Source organism: Ambystoma mexicanum, chromosome 10 (assembly GCF_040938575.1).
Source record: "Ambystoma mexicanum isolate Mex_15411 chromosome 10, UKY_AmexF1_1, whole genome shotgun sequence".
NCBI classification, from domain to species: domain Eukaryota; kingdom Metazoa; phylum Chordata; class Amphibia; order Caudata; family Ambystomatidae; genus Ambystoma; species Ambystoma mexicanum.
In genome coordinates, this window is record NC_090932.1 from 1007853689 (window position 1) to 1007872940 (window position 19252).

General features: G+C 48.5%; 1 protein-coding gene across 11 annotated transcripts in view; it reads right to left on the reverse strand.

Moving 5' to 3' along the window:
• The window catches only part of EIF4G1 (eukaryotic translation initiation factor 4 gamma 1), a 1670216-nt gene that overhangs the window by 1383567 nt on the left and 267397 nt on the right, over positions 1-19252 (reverse strand). For 2 of the 11 annotated variants that reach the window (XM_069618799.1, XM_069618797.1), the window contains exon 1: positions 7902-8056. The exons of the other annotated variants lie outside the window; for them this stretch is intronic. The gene's annotated coding sequence lies outside the window, so the exon portion shown is untranslated. Of the gene's footprint in view, positions 1-7901; positions 8057-19252 lie in introns of those variants that run through there. 11 annotated transcript variants of the gene reach the window in all.

A 19252-nucleotide genomic window follows, 5' to 3' on the forward strand; every position in this document is an offset into this window, starting at 1 on the left:
TCTCTGCGATAGGGTAGTCCGAAGCTGTGCCCTCCGACGCTCAACTTTCAGCCAGTGTTTAGGCACGGCATTCGTGTCGCGTTCTATGCATGACTTTGGGGGCCTGTCGTGTAGCGATCTGGAGTGCCAGAGGACAGGGAACTTGTGGACCGTCCCCCTTGGAGCTGCGTCGAGGATGGCTGCAACTTTCGGCCGCGGAATGTGTTTGGAGTGAGTTACACTATATGTGCGCTACTGCTTCCGGTGTAGTCGCCGTAACAGTGCCGCCGGCCTGTTTATTGGAGTCGGGGGCTAGCACATGGGAATCGATCGGCTCCCCGCAGCCTTCGCCGTCTGAAAAGACTGCAGGCAATGCTGCCGTCGCTGGATGACACCTAGACGTCCAAGGTGGCCTCAGCCTGCATGGCGTAGTGGGCCCAACGTTTGGTCTTTCGGTCCTTGAGTGTTTTAGTTTTGAAGAGCTGACAAGCTCGACAACGCCCTTATCGTGGTCCCATGCAAGGCAAAGATTGCACACAATGTGCTTGTCTTTCCACTGAAACTTTTTATTGCAAATTGGGCAGAATTTAAATGGTGCGTTTTCCATGGTTTAAAGGAAGAGCAGCAAGGCGGAAATACATAGAACAAAGGGGAATATGCTTTCTCTTAGAGTGATAAGAAATATGCACCCCCCACTCTGCCTACTGTTAGGGCCAAGGCCTGGTGCAGCCTTCCAAAGCCAAAGAGGTGCGTCGAAGCAAAGTCTTTGTTAGACGTTTGTCCTTTCCACTGCCGGCGGAATGTTTTTCGAAAGTCAGCGATAAAAGGATAGAAAGTAACTATTTTTCAAATTATGGCATTAGCCAAAATAGGATCTCTGCTAATAAGCTTCCGTCGATGGCAGAAAAAAATCAATCTGAAGGACCAACGCGTGAAGGAGCATGGGTACAGTGGATGTCACACTAGGGATAGCATTACTGGAACGCCCGGTCAACGTCCCTTTGAGTTTTGAAAACTAATACTCTGCAGCTTCCAGTAGATAGCCTAGGCACAGCCTGTGAATGAAGAAAAAAAAATACATATATATATATATATATATACACACGCAAATTAACAAGGGGGTCCTGGGAGTACCTCTGCCAGACATTAGTCCTGGTTATGAGAGACTTACCCAGAGTCTTTAGCTCACTATCTTTCACAAACATATCAGTCTTTGTCCTGGGGCAGTCCAGCACTGAAATGCTAGGCAATTCTCCTCTGAACAAGAGTACCAACGGAAACCCCAAACACATGTTTCGGTCTGGTTGGACCTCATCAGTAGGGTGGATCTGTGCCTCTCCAAGAATAGTGAGCAAGGGGCCACGTCTGGATTCCCCTAGTAATTTAGGGACTGCCCAAGGGCAGGACAAAAACTGATGTTTGGGATATTTCTTCTCTGTGAAAGATAGTGAGCTAAAGACTCTGGGTAAGTCTCTCATAACCAGGACTAATGTCTGGCAGAGGTACTCCCGGCAATGGCTACTAGGTGGTGTTGTGGAAAGTGATTTGACTAAAATAGGACTTTCCTGCAGGTAAAAGGGTTTTTCAAACCTTTTTAAACCAACCATAACTTTCTTGGTGTTGTAAAAACATGGCCAAATGCTCCCACCACAAGGCTATCAGGACTATACCACACTGATGAGCATCCCTATTAAGGGTGAAACCAGGTAGTTGTCATGGCAGCCTTGCAAATGTCTGTCTTGGGTTGATTAAGCTATGTATAAAGTAGCACAGCCTTTTTAGACAAAGAATGTCCTGGAGAAAAAAAAAGGTTTGCATATCCACAATGCCTTGCAGTTGTGGCTCAGAACTGGAGGTGAACTTCCAGCAATGGCTACTAGGTGGTGTTGTGGAATGTGCGACTTGGCTCAAATGGACTTTCCAACTTTCACATTTCGGGTGAAAGGTTTTGTTTTTATTTTAAACCCACCAAACCAGAGTCCAAGATCTCTCTCAAAAGAGGCAATATAATTGGGCCAAATTATCAAGTCCCGAAGCCAAGGATCCTTTATCAGCCAACTAATGGCCTCTGGTTCATAAAATGCCATAACACTGCATCTGAAATATCTATAGGAAGATCGAGCAGCTCCCTGATTTTAGGTCCCCTTAACGCAGAAGCATAGTGGCCAAACCATGTGTCTTCAGTGATTATGCAAAAATCTTCCACAATCTCGTCTGCACATTTATTCATTAATTTTCAGAAATGTTCTACTGCTAGCTGAATGTCTGATAAAGAAATGATACTTCAAACCTTTGACACAGTGTATAGTGCTGCCCATCTTTTCTTTTAAAGCGAGTTCAAGGACATTTCTGAAAGATCTAGTTGACGAAGGCTACAGAGAGGCAGATCACCTTTTTGTTGGCCTTGGCCACTACGAAAACTATGAAAATGGCTAGTCCAGTTTAAGTAGTTGACCGCTCTGCATACATTTATTCAGTCTTCCACCCACTTTAATTTTCCCACAAAAGAGAAAGCACATCCGCTGCAACCCTTACCTGGTTGGTAAATTTATTTAGGCGAGATATTCACTCTCAGACCCTTGTTACAGGGTTCTTAGAATGACAGCCATTAGCATATTTCTAATTTCTTGTGCTTAATGTGCACCGAAAGGATCAATGGTACAGGATAACTTATTTGCAGATTTTTTTATATTTAAAGCTGAGCAATAACAAATCAATGAGGTAGAAACAAAGATGTGGTCAATCCACGCAGTAGCAAAACATAAGGACCATGTATATACCGCCTTCCTATTGATCCCAATGCAACAAAAACAAATCCTATACTTAAAAAACAATAACATTAAAGTTGATCATCAAAACTCGTGGATCAAATACATCAGACTGCTCCCAAACCATCTTAACTACCAGTCACAGCAATTGGTCTATTCACGCCAGATGTCGGAATAACTATTATATCAATGTCTACTGAATGGAGGGACCTCAAAGATAGAACCTCCACAAAGATGGCTAGTAACTTTGATCAATTTAGTTGGAGTGGACCATTAGCGTCTGTCAAGTTCTCGAGTCCAAAGATACGAGTCATATTCCTAAGATTTAATGGGCACCTTAGCACTCAGTGACTCAGTAATACTGGCTTCAGGAGCACTCTTCCAAGTATTTTCCAAAGTGAATTGAATGTCTGGGGATTCAGATTTGGCATCAAGCCCTTACGCCAAAAGTAAAACTACATTGCAGGAGTTAGACCGACAGACGATTTTACTGGGCTGAGGCCGACGACGCCCTTGAATATGCATGGTATCACAGATGTTTCTACCTCTAGGTCCTTGAATACAAAGTCCTTCATTTATTTCTGTGCAAACAGAGCAGCATTAACTTGGTTTTCTTACTTTTTTGAAGGCTTGGGCAGCTCCCCCGCAACCTCCTCACTATTGCTAATGGGATCCATATGATTTGCGTCTGTGTTCTCTTGTACTATAGACAATGCTCAAGAACTTCCTTTAGGATTTTCTTCCTAGATCCTTTGGTATTTGAATTTAAGTTTTTGCGCTGGTCCCCTTTTTTCCCCTCGGTTCGCGAGAGCAGCCAGAGTATCAAAAATAGTAGGGTGATGATTCTCACCGGGAAGATCGGGCTGTTGGTAGGATTAATCAGGTTGAGGAGCAAATAACTGGTGAGGCACTTAGACGAGTAACATACAATGGAGATACAGTTGATGAAATGCACAGCCAACACAAGCAATTTGTCTTTGGTAGTTTCTAGGTCCAAAACTCTAGTAGGCGAGTCATATTCAAGAAGGCAGCTTTGTTTTTCTCCAGTATATCATTCTCTTTGAGAGCTCCGTATTCAGGGAAACCGCATCATTAACATTTTCATACAGCCGTATGATGGATTCTAAAACTAGATTAAGGGCGGCAAACTGTTAGGACAGTGGTTCTGAAATCCAACGAAGGACTTAGTAAGACCATACTACTGCAACAGTACAAAACTCTACTTGGTATAAGGCTGTACCACCCGAGTGTATAATACACCAGAGTGTATGATAACAGACAGAGCAACCAGGATTATTTTAGGAGGGAGAAAGGGCTGTAGGAAGGTACAAAGATTGCAGAATACCAAAGGTCCAACAGAAACACTTACTACCAGAAGAATTCTACAAATTAAAGGATTATTAATACCATCAGGCCAAGTCAAGTCCAGGAGGCAAGTACTTTGTCGTGAGTCCAACACATTATAAAAACACAAAATGTTTTAAAGTACAGACCAAAGCATAGACCCTGTTGAGAAAACCAACAGTACTTCTAGGGAAGTCATACCGTATCAAACACATTTAGTATAGGACACATTCATGGTGAGTAAAACCATCTGTTACTTTTAGTTTACATTAAGTCAACGGTAGTAGACCCAGTAGGTCACGCAATGACACATTTAAAGAATCACTTAGTAAACAAACCCTGTCATCGGGATACTTTTCTGAATAGTTGAATACAAATTAGTGGAAAAGTATAAACCTATAACTACATTCAGGATAACAATTATACCAGGTAAGTAAGACCTTGTGGTGTAATATACAATTAGTTGCCTTTCAGATCAGTGGAACACGGACAACGGTAGGCAATAACCAACTTATTTTAGGATGGCACAAGGCAGACAAAGGTTAGTAAAACGCACAATAAGAATTGCACACAGCTATTCAAGGCAAGTAAATCCAAAAGCAGACGTATTCTAAACAGGCTAAACAGCAGGTCAGGGGACGCAAGACCCAGTTGGTGTACATTTACAGTGATCCTAAAATAAATGGTAAAGTGAAGCCAACAGCATTACTTTTGGGGGAAGAGGCACAACCAAGTCAGAGGAGTAAAGTACCACCACATTCTTTTCAGAATGGCAGAACACATACTAAGAAAGAACTCGTGTAACTACTCACTCAGTGAAATTTACCAACCAACTCTTTCACAAGTCAACTTTTAAACCCTTGTCCTCTTTTCTAGGCAACATGCCCAAACCTTCCAAGTCTTTACCTATTTTAGGACCAGGAGTATTTTCAGTGGGAGGAGGCAGTTCACGATAGGCACAGAAGTAGCAAAAGCAGAGTTCCTCAGGAAAACTGTTCAAACCAGTATTTTACGGGTTAGTCGAAAGGGTCCAGGCACTTCTGAGAAGATACCCTAGGAGGATTACAGCAGTTGGCAGGGGTGAACGGTACGAGAGGCTGCGCAATCACAAGAAACACCTGAAAGCTACACAGGAATCACACAAGCTTAAGTAAATACCCCAGCCAGCACATTACCTCAGCACAGAAAAAAAAGGTTGCAACAGGAAGACTTTAGGATCTGCAGCCAAAAACCTGGTCATGAAGAAAGGACACAAATTGATTTTGCAGCAGGTTTCAACAGGGAAGGCTCCAGGCAAGAGTTTAGCAGATGGATGTGGCTCTGCGGTATTGGCAGCCTTTTCAGGAGCCAGAACAAGACTCTAGATCATTGATTGGATTCTTGTTGGTAATCTGGAACAGCAATCTGGTGAGGGGACTTCAAGGAGTGTAATCACGTCTATAGAGGTCCAGCAAAAGGCCATTGTTTCAGCTTGATTCGGAAAACTGCACTGCCCAATGGCTTGATGTCCCGGAGTATTGGTGTATTGCAGCAAGTCGTGGATGGCTCAAAACGCAGGTCCTCGAGTCTAGTGGATCTCACCAGGCTCTAGGTTGTCATTTAGGAGTGCACAGGTCGTAAGGGTAACAGCAGGCTCTCGCAGTTAGGCTGGATATCTTACTCTTCGGATTCAGGTGTGCTACATTCAAACCTTTGAGCGGGGGAAGTGGTAGCAGTCTTTTCAGGATAGCCAGCCTCTTACTTAGAACTGGATTCTTGCAGTCTGCAAGGCCATGGGGTGCAGAGTTCCAGACTCCTCCCTCGCTTCCTCCCTTTACAGAATCCCTGGAGCCTGGGCGGGTAAATCACACAAAACACATTCCTGACCTGGAGGACGGGGGAAGGTCCAAGAAAGGACAAGGAACACTAAAATGGCCACAAAAAAAAATGCTGGGGCAATTTCAGTAAAATGGGCACCCATGGGTGCCTTTACTGCAGCTGTGGTAACATCCTGCGGTAAAGGTGCACCGAATTAGTAAAAAGGTTCACTGCCAGCAGCCATTTAGGGTAAGCTTGTCCCTGTAACAGAAATGTTAGTGAAAATGAGACATGGGATACACTGGAAACCCCCCCCCCCCCCCGCACTACACAAGGTGGGGTATGCTGTCTTGTAAAAAATAAGGAGAGGATAACATCTATTCCATCCACGGGAACCATTTCTCACAAGGATAGCCAGAGAAAATTGACAGGGGAGCCAAAAGGACAACTCAGCAACAGTAGGCTGTATGTATATGCAAAAGTTGTCAAAGAGGACATTGAAAGGACGCTATGTAGAGTGAAAAATGACGCCCATTTAAAAAAAAAATCACCAGTCCAGCAAAAAGTTCTGGGTGTCTCAAAAGTGAGAGAAATTTGGCTTTAAAGTTAAAATCGTAACAACCGATGAGGGGGCAGAGTATTTAAATTAGACATCCTCCTTCCTGGCCGCGGGCTAAGGAGTAGCAAAGCACCCAGTCATTCTGACTCTCTGAATTGGGCATGGTTAGCAATAAGTTGCACCCTATTTTTGTCCCGAGTTGTCAAAACCACAATTGAGGGGGATTAGCGCACATTTCTTAAAAAATACGGAGAAAAGCAGCATCTAGCACTATAGAATCAGATTGACATTCAAAGGGGGGTACCACTGAAGAAGGTTGCTGTTCAGGTCGAAGTTGGATTGGGAACAGCAAAAATCAATAATGTTGCCCCGTTTATATTTCGGAGTTTGTTTGCTCGCCAAACCACCCTCCAGTTGTAGGATAAAAGTCTGCTCCAGCAAACCCTTTGGCGAACTGATTTGCTCCGATAGCGAGCTAGTGAGAGTCACGCGGTACGTAGATCTTTCTGCTTGCTTGGGGTGGAAGCACTACGTAGCTTGTAGTGGGCCGATGCCATATTAAACAAGTGATTGACCCTACTGCCGATGACAACCACACGCGTTTATTACTAAAATGCCCACCGATGCTAAACATCTCTTCACACTATTAAAATGGGGCGCGTTCTCAGGCGTATTCGCCAGTGAGCCCCGTCACAAGCTCAGTATGTGCCAGTATCACAGATACCATACCACTGTTTGCATCAATCCTTAAATGCATCAAAGTCAATCGTTTACCACATTGCCTTGCTGCGCAAAATGGGGGCAACGCGTTGCTCCATTTTCTCAACTTTTGCCCGATAATAATAACTGTACTGACAACTGATCAGTACCAATGCAAGTTTTAGTTTAGTTAGTGCAGACAACCAACCCCTTTAGGATCATACCAGCAAGAGTCTTGCCAATTAAAGACATTGGAAGCAAATCGTGTGGTGTTAAAGCCGGGAACGTCTTACAGCGTTACATTTTGGTTAGCACTTGGTAGTCAAGGTGGCTGTTAGTACAATTGTGTTTGGGTACGAGCAAGTGCCCATTGGTAGTGAAGCTGGCAAGATGGAACGATCAAGCGAGCTACAGGCATGAAGTTCCATTTGCAATCGTGCGTTTAGCAGTTATAGTTGCCCACCTTACAGCAAGAGGAGGGGGTGAGGGACAAATTAATGGGAAGAGAGAGTTACAAAGGCCAATTCAAAAGGTCGGGGGCTTGACAAATGCCCACGGTGGGATTGTGAAAGCAGGTAGAGACAGGTGGAAGGGGTGCCAGAAAAGGATTGTAATACAGGGGGTTGGACAAACCACGGTGGGTGGGGTGTCCTAAGGTTCATCGAGGAGGCATTTATAGGCCTATGGGGGGCGCTCTGTTTCCAGCTGGTGTGGTTCAGTCCGAGGGTCCACATCAATCACCCACCCCGACTCACCCTAAACTTCAGCCGTGATTAAGGGGCGTGGTCCCGGTATGACGTCAGTCTCGGCGAGGGCGGGGATTCTGGGGGCGCGCGGCTGAACCCCGGGTGCTGGGCCTGGGGAGAAGGCGCCGGGCCGGAGATAGACACGCACGCACGGGGCACGCAGACGCAAAAGCGCAGGCGCACACCGCCCGTCGCACACGCGGCCTTCCGATATGCTGGAAGCGCATGCGCCATGCGTGAGCTAGAGAGAGGACATCAATTCGCGCCATCTTGAAATATAGCGGGCATGGTAAACCAATGGCCGCCGATGGAGCTGCGGGAAAAGCAAAGGGCCACACTGCGCAGGCCCCAGCCGTGCTTCACTGTACTAGTAACAGGCAAATCGTTATTTGGTTGGAACCGAGTAGCCTCCAAGAGATGGCACTCCAGGTTGCAGTGCGATAGCCTCGTTTTATAAGAGCTTACTAGCACAATATGTGAGCCGTTCAGTTCTGCACAATCGCCTCTACAGTCTGAGCAACAACGAACTTATTTGGAAAGGATTTTTCAAAGTGAGCACCGTCGGTTTTGTGGCAACGCCAGTGAACACGCAACAGTGGATTACTATTAACGTTATGGTGCCAAGAGACCACAGAAAAGGCAACCATACCATGCAGTAGTAAAAATATTGTAAATCCATGTCAACCCAGCCTATGATGGCAGCCGAGTATGCTGCACAAGGACAAGCAAGGCACCACAACAAGAACCAACTAAGGAAACAAAGAAAGGACACCCATAGGAGACAAAGGACTACAATGACAGCTCATTAATGTGGCCGTACTGTAACCACACACTACAAAGTGACGCGACTCCCAATCCAATGCACGATCACAAAGGATAAGTATTTCCAATATTTTAAAAAACAAAAGCTTTCCCTGGAGCCAGGCAATACAAAAAGCCTCACTAGTGTTGTTCCGCGAGCAGACTCGCATAAGTCACTGAAGACCCCAGTGTTGGTACGCAACTACTCTTAACGACCCCGCGGCCAATCTATACATTAATGGAAGCCCGGCAGCTCTTAGTCTCACTCGCACCGTTGAGTGTATCAGAAATAATTCCCAGCGACCACGACATACCAATTATGGCTACTCCTCCCTTTCAGTACTCGCCCGCGATCAGAACGGCGAGCTCAGCAGGATAGAAACCCGTTTCGAACAATTTTACGCCCGTCATAAAAAAAGCGAACTAGTAAAACGAGTTCACTCATGGAAATTAATCTCGAAAAGGAGTATTTTGTACTAGTGGCGCATTATAACAGCAAACAGTTTAGTTTCCATGGGATCTCGATATTGTAACCTTATTTCACGTACTAGGATTGAAGGAGTGGGCCGGTCGGGGTCAGACACGTGGTAGTTCATAGCAACGCCCAAAGAAACAAATTCAAGCCAGAGGACATTTTTAACGACTCGTAGGTTAACTACAGAAGACTAAACCGGAGTTCCTACCACCAGTTAATAGAGACACACCCTCCCCACCCCCAGAAAGTTGGTGGGTTTGGAGAAAAAAAAAAAAACTCACCTGAAATGCAAAAGTAGGAAAGTTCATTTGAGCCAAGTCACGCATTACACAACACCACCTAGTAGCCATCTCTGGAAGCTCACCTCGAGTTCAGCATTACCACACTGCCTTGCTGTTGTGGCTCAGAACTAGAGGTTAACTTTCAGCGATGGCTACTACACACAAAATACATGCAATACCAAACTTTAAAATACATGAAGCAACTTTGTACAGCATATTAATATGTTGATCTGTGGCACCACATGGATTGCTACAGTCCAATAATTCCTCCACTCCAAGTGCTGAGAAAAGCAAGGAAAATCTTACCATCTCACACAGGACCAGAGAAAAATGACGCAAAGAGTGTCTAGGGGTTGGTTTTAGAAGGTGCCCAAGGCTAGTAGATACTCTTTAGAGATGCTTTTTACACACTCCCTACACCCCGAGTTGACTTCACTAACTAGGACAGTAATGGCATTCATATATCACTAGTGCACTTTGTAGAAAGGTTAAGGGAAGGAAAAAGGTACACCGGTTCTCAGAGAATGTGAGCACTTAAATCTTCAAATGAAGTAGACAAAAACCTTTCCCAGCAATAATATTTTAAAACCAAGCCATCACCTCTGAGGGACAGTAAATGTCAAAGTCAAGTGGACTAAAATAGTTTGCAGGGAGCCAGGACAGCCCAAGTCAATTGGAGCAATCTATGGGGCTGAGGCACCTCGATAAAGTCTTGCACAAAGTTAGTTTGTTGAAGAAAAAAAGAAATCACTGTAGTGCCACAAGCAGTTACACTTGTGAAGGGTAGAGCTGAAATCAACTAGCAAAGTAGTAACTGCAAGTCAACTGAGAAGAGCAAAGATAAAGACACTGAGCCAAGTACCCCCAAGTCAGAACAGTACCTTTGGTTAGAAGAGTGGTCCAGCTGGCTTCTGTCTGGTTGCAGAGATGCACATCCCTGGTTCCTGGGCCTCAGCCGTGGGGACAAGAGGGAGGCTGCCTGGAGGACTGCTACAGCAGCAATTCTGAGGTCGGCAGCAGCTGCGGGCTCTTTTCAGATCAGCGGCACACAGTTTCAGCGCTCGGTTAACAGCACCACTGCAGATCTTGGACACTGGTTGGGCTTCCGTCACTCCCAAACCCAGAGGTAGCACAGCGTTTTACTTGGAAGCTTAGCTGGTTACAAATTATGTTACAGTACAGGCAGGAAATTACAAAAATACAATATATATACATGCACAAGGTAGAATGGGTCAAACTGGCAGGGGCACATTGGGTCCTTGAGTCCTGCGCTCTGGTGAGGGGACTAGCTCTGGTCGTCCCGCTTCTGGGTGGTCCTTCGGAGACTCCTGTAGCTTCTAACCGGATTGCAGATGTTGCACTCTACTACAGATTTCTCGACCCCTGTCACTCTGTTCCTGCAGCAGCAAAGAACTACAGCTAGTCAGGGAAGATGGTCCAGCAGAGTTCGCCTCGGGGGCTAGTTGGTCCCACTAACCCAAGGGAGGAAGAAGTCCCTTCCGGAGCTTCTCTTATCGATCAGAAAAATATAGTTTTTAGCACAGCAGCAGGGCTTCACCGGGCGATTCAAAGGTCCAGGAGGCTACAGCAAGATTCTTTCATGGTTTCTTCGCCTGGTGTTCTTCTCAGTGGTCGACTGCCGCTAGTTCCAAAAACCTAGCCTTTTAAGCAGTTTTCTCCCATTCATGCACATCCTAGGCTGTCACTCAAACAGCAGGGTGGCTGCCCTGAAAGGACAGACAGCCAATCAGGACTGGGTGCATTCCTAAAGAAACAGACAGGGTAGTTTCGGGAACCTCACTTCCTGCCCTTCCAGACACTGGAGCTAGAGGCGGGTTTCAGTGCTGAAGCCTACCAAAGGCAAAAACAAACAAAGGGCTCAAACCTGGCTTGGGGCGGAGAGTAAAACCCAAGAAAGACCACAAACAGAAAATGGCGAAAAAAGGAGACCAGGGACATTTTGATAAAATGGTCACCCGTGAGTGCTAGATTGCAGCGGAGGATTCAGCCTGCCATAGAAAAACACAACAGTAGGAACATTAAATGGCTGTTGGCAGTGGCAAAGTAGTGAGGGTAACAAAAAATGTTACACAAGTAGGTAGGATAAGTGGCTACTTAAGTAACCCGCAGCACTCCACATAAGATGGTGTGTGCTGGACCCACAAAGAGAAGAGGCAAGTAAAGTTAATTTTACTTGACTATTCTTGGGAACAGTAGTTCACACAAGAAAACGGTATTTAAACCTTATGAGAAATCTAAAGGATTTATCTGGGACACTGCACTGAAGGTGCAGTGCGTCACCATACAAAAAGTGGATGCCTATGGAGTTTGTCAGACTCCAAAAACAAATTAAAAACAATCCAAATCGGGTCCAAAACTCATTAAGCCATGGAAAAAGCATTCTCCTCTCTATTCAATGAAAAGACATGCGTCTGCCCCAAGAAAAGACCGTCAGGGAGCTTGGGCAAGACTGCTGCCGAGCTCGGGTACCAAGCATTTGGACCTTGTGAAGGAGTGAACCAGGATGGCTCCTGGGCCCAATAGAAGATCTAAGGAGGAGTCCTATCCCGTTAACTGAAGTTGGAGATAGTACCCCACAGGCAGCTCACCTCAAAATATCTGGCTGAGTTGGCCCCCCACCTCTAAAGAAATAAGCACCAAAAATGTGAAACGCAATCACTTTGACTAATAGAGCTTTGGGTGGGGGGGTTGGGAGGCTTGTATACCAGCAAAAAAAAAAAAAAATTGGAGCGGGTGACTGGGACCGACTAGGTCCAACGTCGTCAGTCTGGCCAGATCAAAGCTTCCAACTTTAAGAATCAATCCTGACCGCGAGTCTCTCCCCCGCCCCTCCCCAGTTGCCAAATCTATCAGTTGCTCCCTCACCATTGAACATGAAAGCTCTGAAGGTTTGGATCTCGAATCGAAGCATGAAAGTTCCCTAAAAAAAAAAAAAGAAATATTCAACCAAAGATAATGCGCCAGAAAAAGAACCAAAATTCTCAACTCCTTTGGGCAACGAATTTGCACTGTATTTAAAACGGAGAATTTGCATGAGAACTACAAGGATCAAACTAAGTCTATAGCTTTGATGAACTCAAAATTAATATATACGTAGAGTCCTTTGTAGAATATATAAAGGAGAGAAAAGGGAGAGAGATACAAGGGGTCATACTGAAATCCCTGATCGACCCATTACAGGAAACCAAAACGGATAAACATTCCTTGAGGGGGTTAGGGAAATGGGTCACCTCCCATAAACTCCAGAGCTCTCGGAAGAGCAAGTCATCTTGTATAAAAGAAGCTGAGGAGCATGAGGAACTCATTCCAACAGGGGATTGTGTGGTGGCTCCAACTGAATGGGCTGAAAGCGAGATCCAAAACCCAGCAGGAGCCTCCTGCCTACTGGCTGAGGGTCAAACAAATCACTGATCCCGGAGCCTGAAACAAGTTGGGACCTTGTTCCAGTGAGCAAAAAAGCGTGGGTACATCAGGAGGAGCCACCTCCTTGGAGTGAGCCAAGACACCCGAGATGCTGAATCCAAAGAAAAAAGCTTTCACCATCTTTGACCAAAGGAAACAGACTGTCAAAACCAGAGAGAAGGCCCTTGAAAACGAGAAAAAGCTAAAAACGTGAAGAAACCCCTACTTGCAAAACCTTGTGGTTCACAAGTTCTGAGTAATCTTAAAAAAAAACCAATAAAACCTCTGCCTAAATTGGTGTCCAGAAAAACCAAACTCGCCACTCCTCCCCAATCAAATTATATCCCTTCAACCTCACTCAGAACCTCTAACCTCTGCTTTTGTCCCTCACGAGTTGAATGGAGAAGAGATTATCTGTACCAAGGAGTTTGCTCACTACTTAACTCTAAAATATAAGCATTCATGCCTCACAGCTCTGTTCCCCCACAGCTGCCTCTCCTACCCCTTTTACTCTAGACTATTTCTCACCTACCAGTGCTGGACACGGAAAAAATGTACTGGTGAGAGGGCAGGGCTGAGAGGTGTGGTCCGGTCCAGGTCACACAATACAGTATCTATTCATAGAACCCAATTCTTGCGATTTCCATAAAGACAAAGAGCATTATGGGAACATAAGAAAGCCCATCATTTAAAAACGGTCAGTGGTTCGGTAAGAAACCTTTTTAAGCGAATAATGGAAGTTGGACTCTACGGTTTTGGTCACAATACGCTCGAATGAAAAAAAATGTCTAAATTGCAGGCCATGTATACAAACAGCTGCAACAATTATGTGAGGCTTTGGGTGTTTCTATATTCAGTCTACCATGGAGAGGCTTCTAAAGGGGTCCGCTTGTTGAAACGTGGGTTGCTTGTGCATGCAATAACTCCGCTTCAGAACAGATCTCAGTAGTAGTGTCCTGCGTTAGCCCCCTGGGCCTGGGGACAGACCTCTTGTGAAGCAGGTTCTCTTTCCATCGTGCGAGGCAGGTAAGCGGAGGTCCCTCTGAAGACCCTGCGGGCCCTCCTTTGATTTATTTTGTCCCTGTGAGCCCCCTCCCCGGCCCGTGTACTGAGCTCCCTTCCCTCCGGCTGACTTCCCTATTCCCGCCTCCCTAGCCCTCCCCCTCCGGTGATTGGCTCTGCCTTCCAGAGCACTGTAGGCCCTACGACCTCCTGCCCCCCCCCCGCCTGCACTTTCCATCGCGCACCCTCTGCCTGCTTTTCCCTCCCGTCTGCCCAGGCCCGCTCTCATTGGTCCACCCACACTTCATCACTGGTCCTCCCAGGGCAGCCCTCTGCCTGTGCAGCCCTGGGGCTAAGGGCTCCAAGGCCAAGGGCGGCTTCAGAGGCGGCTCCAGGACGCGTCAGCAGGTGTCCGCAGGGGAAGCCAGTGGCAAGCCAGTGGTCGTCCGTCAACCAGCAACTACAAGGACCAGTAAGGTAGGGTGGCTTAGGTTGGGGAGAGGTACAGCTCTACCCTAGATACCTTGCCACTAGGCTAAACCAATTTTTACCATTGTGATCAACCCCCGTCGCCCCAAACTGAATTGATAGCAGGGCCTCTATGCCCAAATTGCACTGTGTTCTCCAAACTGCATTGATAGGCCTCTCTCCCACTGCACATGTATCTCAAAACTAGCTCACTCACAAATTCAGCTAACTCTCAAGTCACCAGTGATTTACGGGAGGGGGAGAGGGGGGGAGTTACAGACTCGGGCCTCTCGCTAGGCGAAAGTCCAAGCTGCGCCTGTCCAAGCCATCCCCCAACCAGCAGATACCCTTCCCAACCCACACAGTCTGCTCACCGGTGAACCATGCTCAGGGAGACTGACAGGAAAGAGCCACCAATAACACCCAAATTAATAACCCTTATCCTAGGACAGCGACTGAACGGGTGACGAACTCCAGCCAGAATACCACCTACAGACAGAGCCCAAGTTAGTAGCGGACACCCCCCTCACCCGCCACTACACCACAAGACCACCAGACCAAAGCAGGACCAACTAGACGTAACCAAACAGACTAAACAACTCTCAATCTTACCATGCCGCGCAAACGACCCATTCCAAGGAAAAGATGGAGAGATGAAAGAACAAACTCTAGAACAGCAATTTAGAAAAAAAAAAGACTGACCCCCACAGACAGGAACACAAACCGAAGCAACTCTGAAAGAAGAGAAAAATCCCTCTACCCAACTCCATACCTCGCAGACAACTGGCCACCACGGCAATCCAACCCAACATTAGAAGCAACAAACAACCTAACACAAGCAAGAAGGATGACCGACACAAACAGACCGACGCAATAAACCCCTACATCACCAAAGCAAGAGGAACTTCCAATCAACACCCACAACTCCCGGAAGACTAACGCAACGAAAACACAAAAAACCCAAGACAAAACCTAGAATAACTCTTCGAAGACGCTGACACCCCGAATCTCACAGCCCAACAAGTGACCGACCAGGAAGGAAACCTCAACACCAAACAGAAGACGACCTCGACAAAGCCCAAACCAAACAACACCTCCAAACTTCACTGTAATCTAATAAACGCAAGATCCATGTCAAAACACTCAGATAGTCGACCTACTAGATGACGGAATTGACATCCTGTTTATCACAGAAACATGGCTGGACGACAACTACAAAAATCATACTCCAAAGCTGCCTTCCGACCGACTTCAAATGCCTCCCCTTTTTTTGTTTTTTCTGTTTATTTGTAGGCATCGCTATGGCATTCAAAGAACACCTGAAAATAAAAACCGACGAACCACTCCTCATCAACCGCGAAAGGAACAAGTTACTTACCTGTAACTGTTGTTCTCCAGCATGGGTCTGGCATGGATTCACATGCTCATGAATATTCCCCGTCGTCAGGCTGGGAATCCTCGGTAAAGAAAAAACCAGTATCAGTTTCGTTTCTGATCTGTCTTTCGTAGTAATAACCAATCACTGGTCTCTGCGTCATACTGACCACAGCCAATGACTGCCCTCTACCTAAGCACCGCCTCTGGCAGCCATCTTCAGATTTGGAAGCACGTGAAGTGGCAGTATGACCAAGTGAAGAGCCGCAGAGGGGTAGGCGGGAGGGTTCGCATGTGAATCCATGCCAGACCCATGCTGGAGAACAACAGTTACAGGTAAGTAACTTGTTCCTTCTCCAGCATGGGGTCTGGCATGGATTCACATGCTCATGAATAAAGAATACATAGCAGTACACACATGCACAACCACGGGAGGTGGCAAAGGCTCAACATTAAGCATCACATCAACTCAACATTAAGCATCTTACCTCCTCACCAGGCTCACCTCAGGCGAACAGGTTGCGCAGCACTGCTTGGCCGACCCTGGACTCCTCCCTGGAATCCCGGTCGACGCAGTAGAATTTCGTGAAGGTGTGCGTCGACCTCCACGTAGCAGCCCTGCATATGTCCAGCAGGGGCACACCAGATAGGAACGCCGTGGTAGCTGCGATCGCTCTGGTGGAATGGGCTCTCGGACGGCCAGGCAGCGGTCGGTTTGCCAACCGGTGACAGTACATGATACAGCCGGAGAGCCATCTGGAGATGGAAGCCTTCGAGAGAGCCTTCCCCTGATTGACAGGTCCAAAGTTCACAAAGAGTTGTGACGTCTTCCGAAAACCTTTCGTGCGGTCCACGTAGAACTTCAGCGCTCTAGCTACATCCAGCGAGTGCAAAGTCCTCTCAGCCGGCGACGAAGGCGACGGGAAGAACACAGGTAACACCAAGGGTTCGTTGAGATGAAAGTCCGACGGTACCTTGGGCATGAAGGAGGGGTGCGTCCTGAGCACTACCCTCGTGTCGTGGAAAGTCAAGTACGGTGCCTTGCAGGAAAGGGCCTGGATCTCTCCCACTCGTCGTGCGGAGGTGATGGCCACGAGAAAAGCTGTTTTCCACGATAGAAACTTCAACGGGGCCGAGTGCAGGGGCTCGAACGGAGGTCCCATGAGTTTGGTCAGTACCACGTTGAGCTCCCACGCCGGGGCCGGAGCCTTCACCGGCGGGAACGATCTGAACAGTCCCTTCATGAACTCTTTCACCAGACGATGAGACCACAAGGACGTCCGGCCCGTGGTTCTGGTGTATCGGGAGATCGCAGCAAGATGAATCTTGATGGACGCGTGTGCCAGACCAGCTTTGGCCAGCGTCAGCAGGTACGGCAGCACTTGGGGAGCCGTAATCCGTAGAGGGTTAATCTTCTGTGCGTGGCACCAGACAGAGAACCTCTTCCATTTGTGTCCGTAGCATTTAAGAGTCGAGGACGCCCTGGCCTTTGCAAGAACCTCTCTGCAGTCGGCCGGTATGTCGTATCCTCCAAACTCTAGCGCTGCAGGAGCCAGGCCTGCAAGTTCAGCGACTTCGGGTCGTGGTGGAGGATGGCGCCTCCTTCCCTGGAGAGTAGATCCGCGTCCGCCGGCAGCTTGATTGGCGGGGACGCCGACAAGTCCAGAAGGTCCGGGAACCATATCTGCCTCGGCCACGCAGGTGCGACGAGGATCATCCTGCACCGTGACCTCTTGAGCTGGTTGACGAGCCGGATTAGCAGAGGCAAGGGAGGGAACGCGTAGAGGAACAGGCCCTCCCAGGGGAACGAGAAAGCATCGCCCATGCTCCTCGTCTGGGGAAACCTGCTGGCGAACCTCCGGCACTTGGTGTTCGTCGCCGTCGCGAACAGGTCGATCTGGGGTGTGCCCCACCGTCGGAAGAGGCGATCCACCAGATCCTGCCGTAGTTCCCACTCGTGGCACGAGCGCAGCTCCCTGCTGAGTGAGTCGGCGATGGTGTTTTTTATCCCTGCCAGATGAAACGGCACCAGAAGAATCCCTTGGGCGACGGCCCAATGCCACAGGTCCTGCGCCTCCTTGGACAGCGCTGGGGACCTGGTTCCGCCCTGTTTCCTGATGTAAAACATGGTGGTGGTGTTGTCGGTGAAGATCCTCACCACCTTGCCCTTGAGGGACGGAAGGAAGGACCTGAGGGCCCAAAACACTGCACGGAGCTCCAGGACGTTGATATGCAGGGACTTCTCCGTCGGGAGCCAGAGTCCCCTTGCGTGCAGATTTTCGGTGTGCGCTCCCCACCCTTCTAGGGAGGCATCCGTGGTCACAGTCACCTGGTGGGCTGGGGTCTGGAAGTCCATGCCCGCCGTCAGATGCGCGCGGGTGCCCCACCACCGTATCGCTCGTCGGAAACTCTCGTCGAGCTTGATCCTTTCCTCGAAGCTGCCCGTCGTCTGGATCCAGCGCATCCAGGAACTCTTGCAACGGGCGCATCCGGAGCCTGCACATGGGAATGAGGTAGATGCAGGAAGACATCATCCCGAGGAGGGACATGATGGACCTCACCTTGGCCGCGTCGGCCACCAACATCCGTTGCACCTTGCCCAAGATGGTCCTGGTCCTCTCCTCCGACGGGGAGGCCAGAAGGGACACTGTGTCGAGCCTCGCTCCCAGAAACAGTGCGACTTGCGCGGGCACCAGGTGGGATTTGGCGTAGTTCACGGAGAATCCCAGGTCCGTGAGGAGTTGGACGGTCCTTGCCGTGTGGACCACGGCGAGCTCCCTCGTCTTGGCGCGGATGAGCCAGTCGTCCAGGTAGGGGTAGACGTGAATCCCCTCGCGGCGCAGCTGCGCCGCCACCGGTGCGAGGCACTTGGTGAAAACCCTGGGTGCCGACCGCAGTCCGAAGGGAAGGGCTTTGAACTGGTAATGACGCCCTTGGACCACGAATCTGAGGAATTTTCGGTGCCCCTTTAGGATGGGAATGTGGAAGTAGGCATCCTCCAAATCCAACGACGATAGGAAGTCTCCTTCCTCCAGCTGACCCAGGACGTGCTGGAGGGTGACCATCCGGAACTTCTGCGCCTTGATGAACTTGTTCAGGCGTCGCAGGTCCAGGATGGGGCGCCATCCTCCCGTCTTCTTCTTCACGAGGAAGTAACGCGAGTAGACTCCGGAGCCCCGAAGCCTCTTTGGGACGAGTTCGATGGCGCCCTTTCTGAGCATCGCCTTTACCTCCAGGAGAAGTTGAGGGACGTGAAGTTCTTTCCTGGCCACGGGGGGGACGCGCGGGCACCTTCCTTGAAACTCGAGCGCGTGGCCCCGGGCCAGGGCGTCCAGCACCCAACGGTCGGTGGAGATGGACTCCCACACGCTGACGAAGCCCGCCAGCCGGCCTCCCACCGGGGTGCTTCGGTGGGGGCCCGACCCCACGGCCGGTTCAATCCTGCTTGGACGCGGCCTTGCCGCCTTGGCCTCCTTGGCGACGACGGCGGGGTCCGCCAGACTTGCCTCGTCCTCTGTAGGCCTCTTGCGACGACG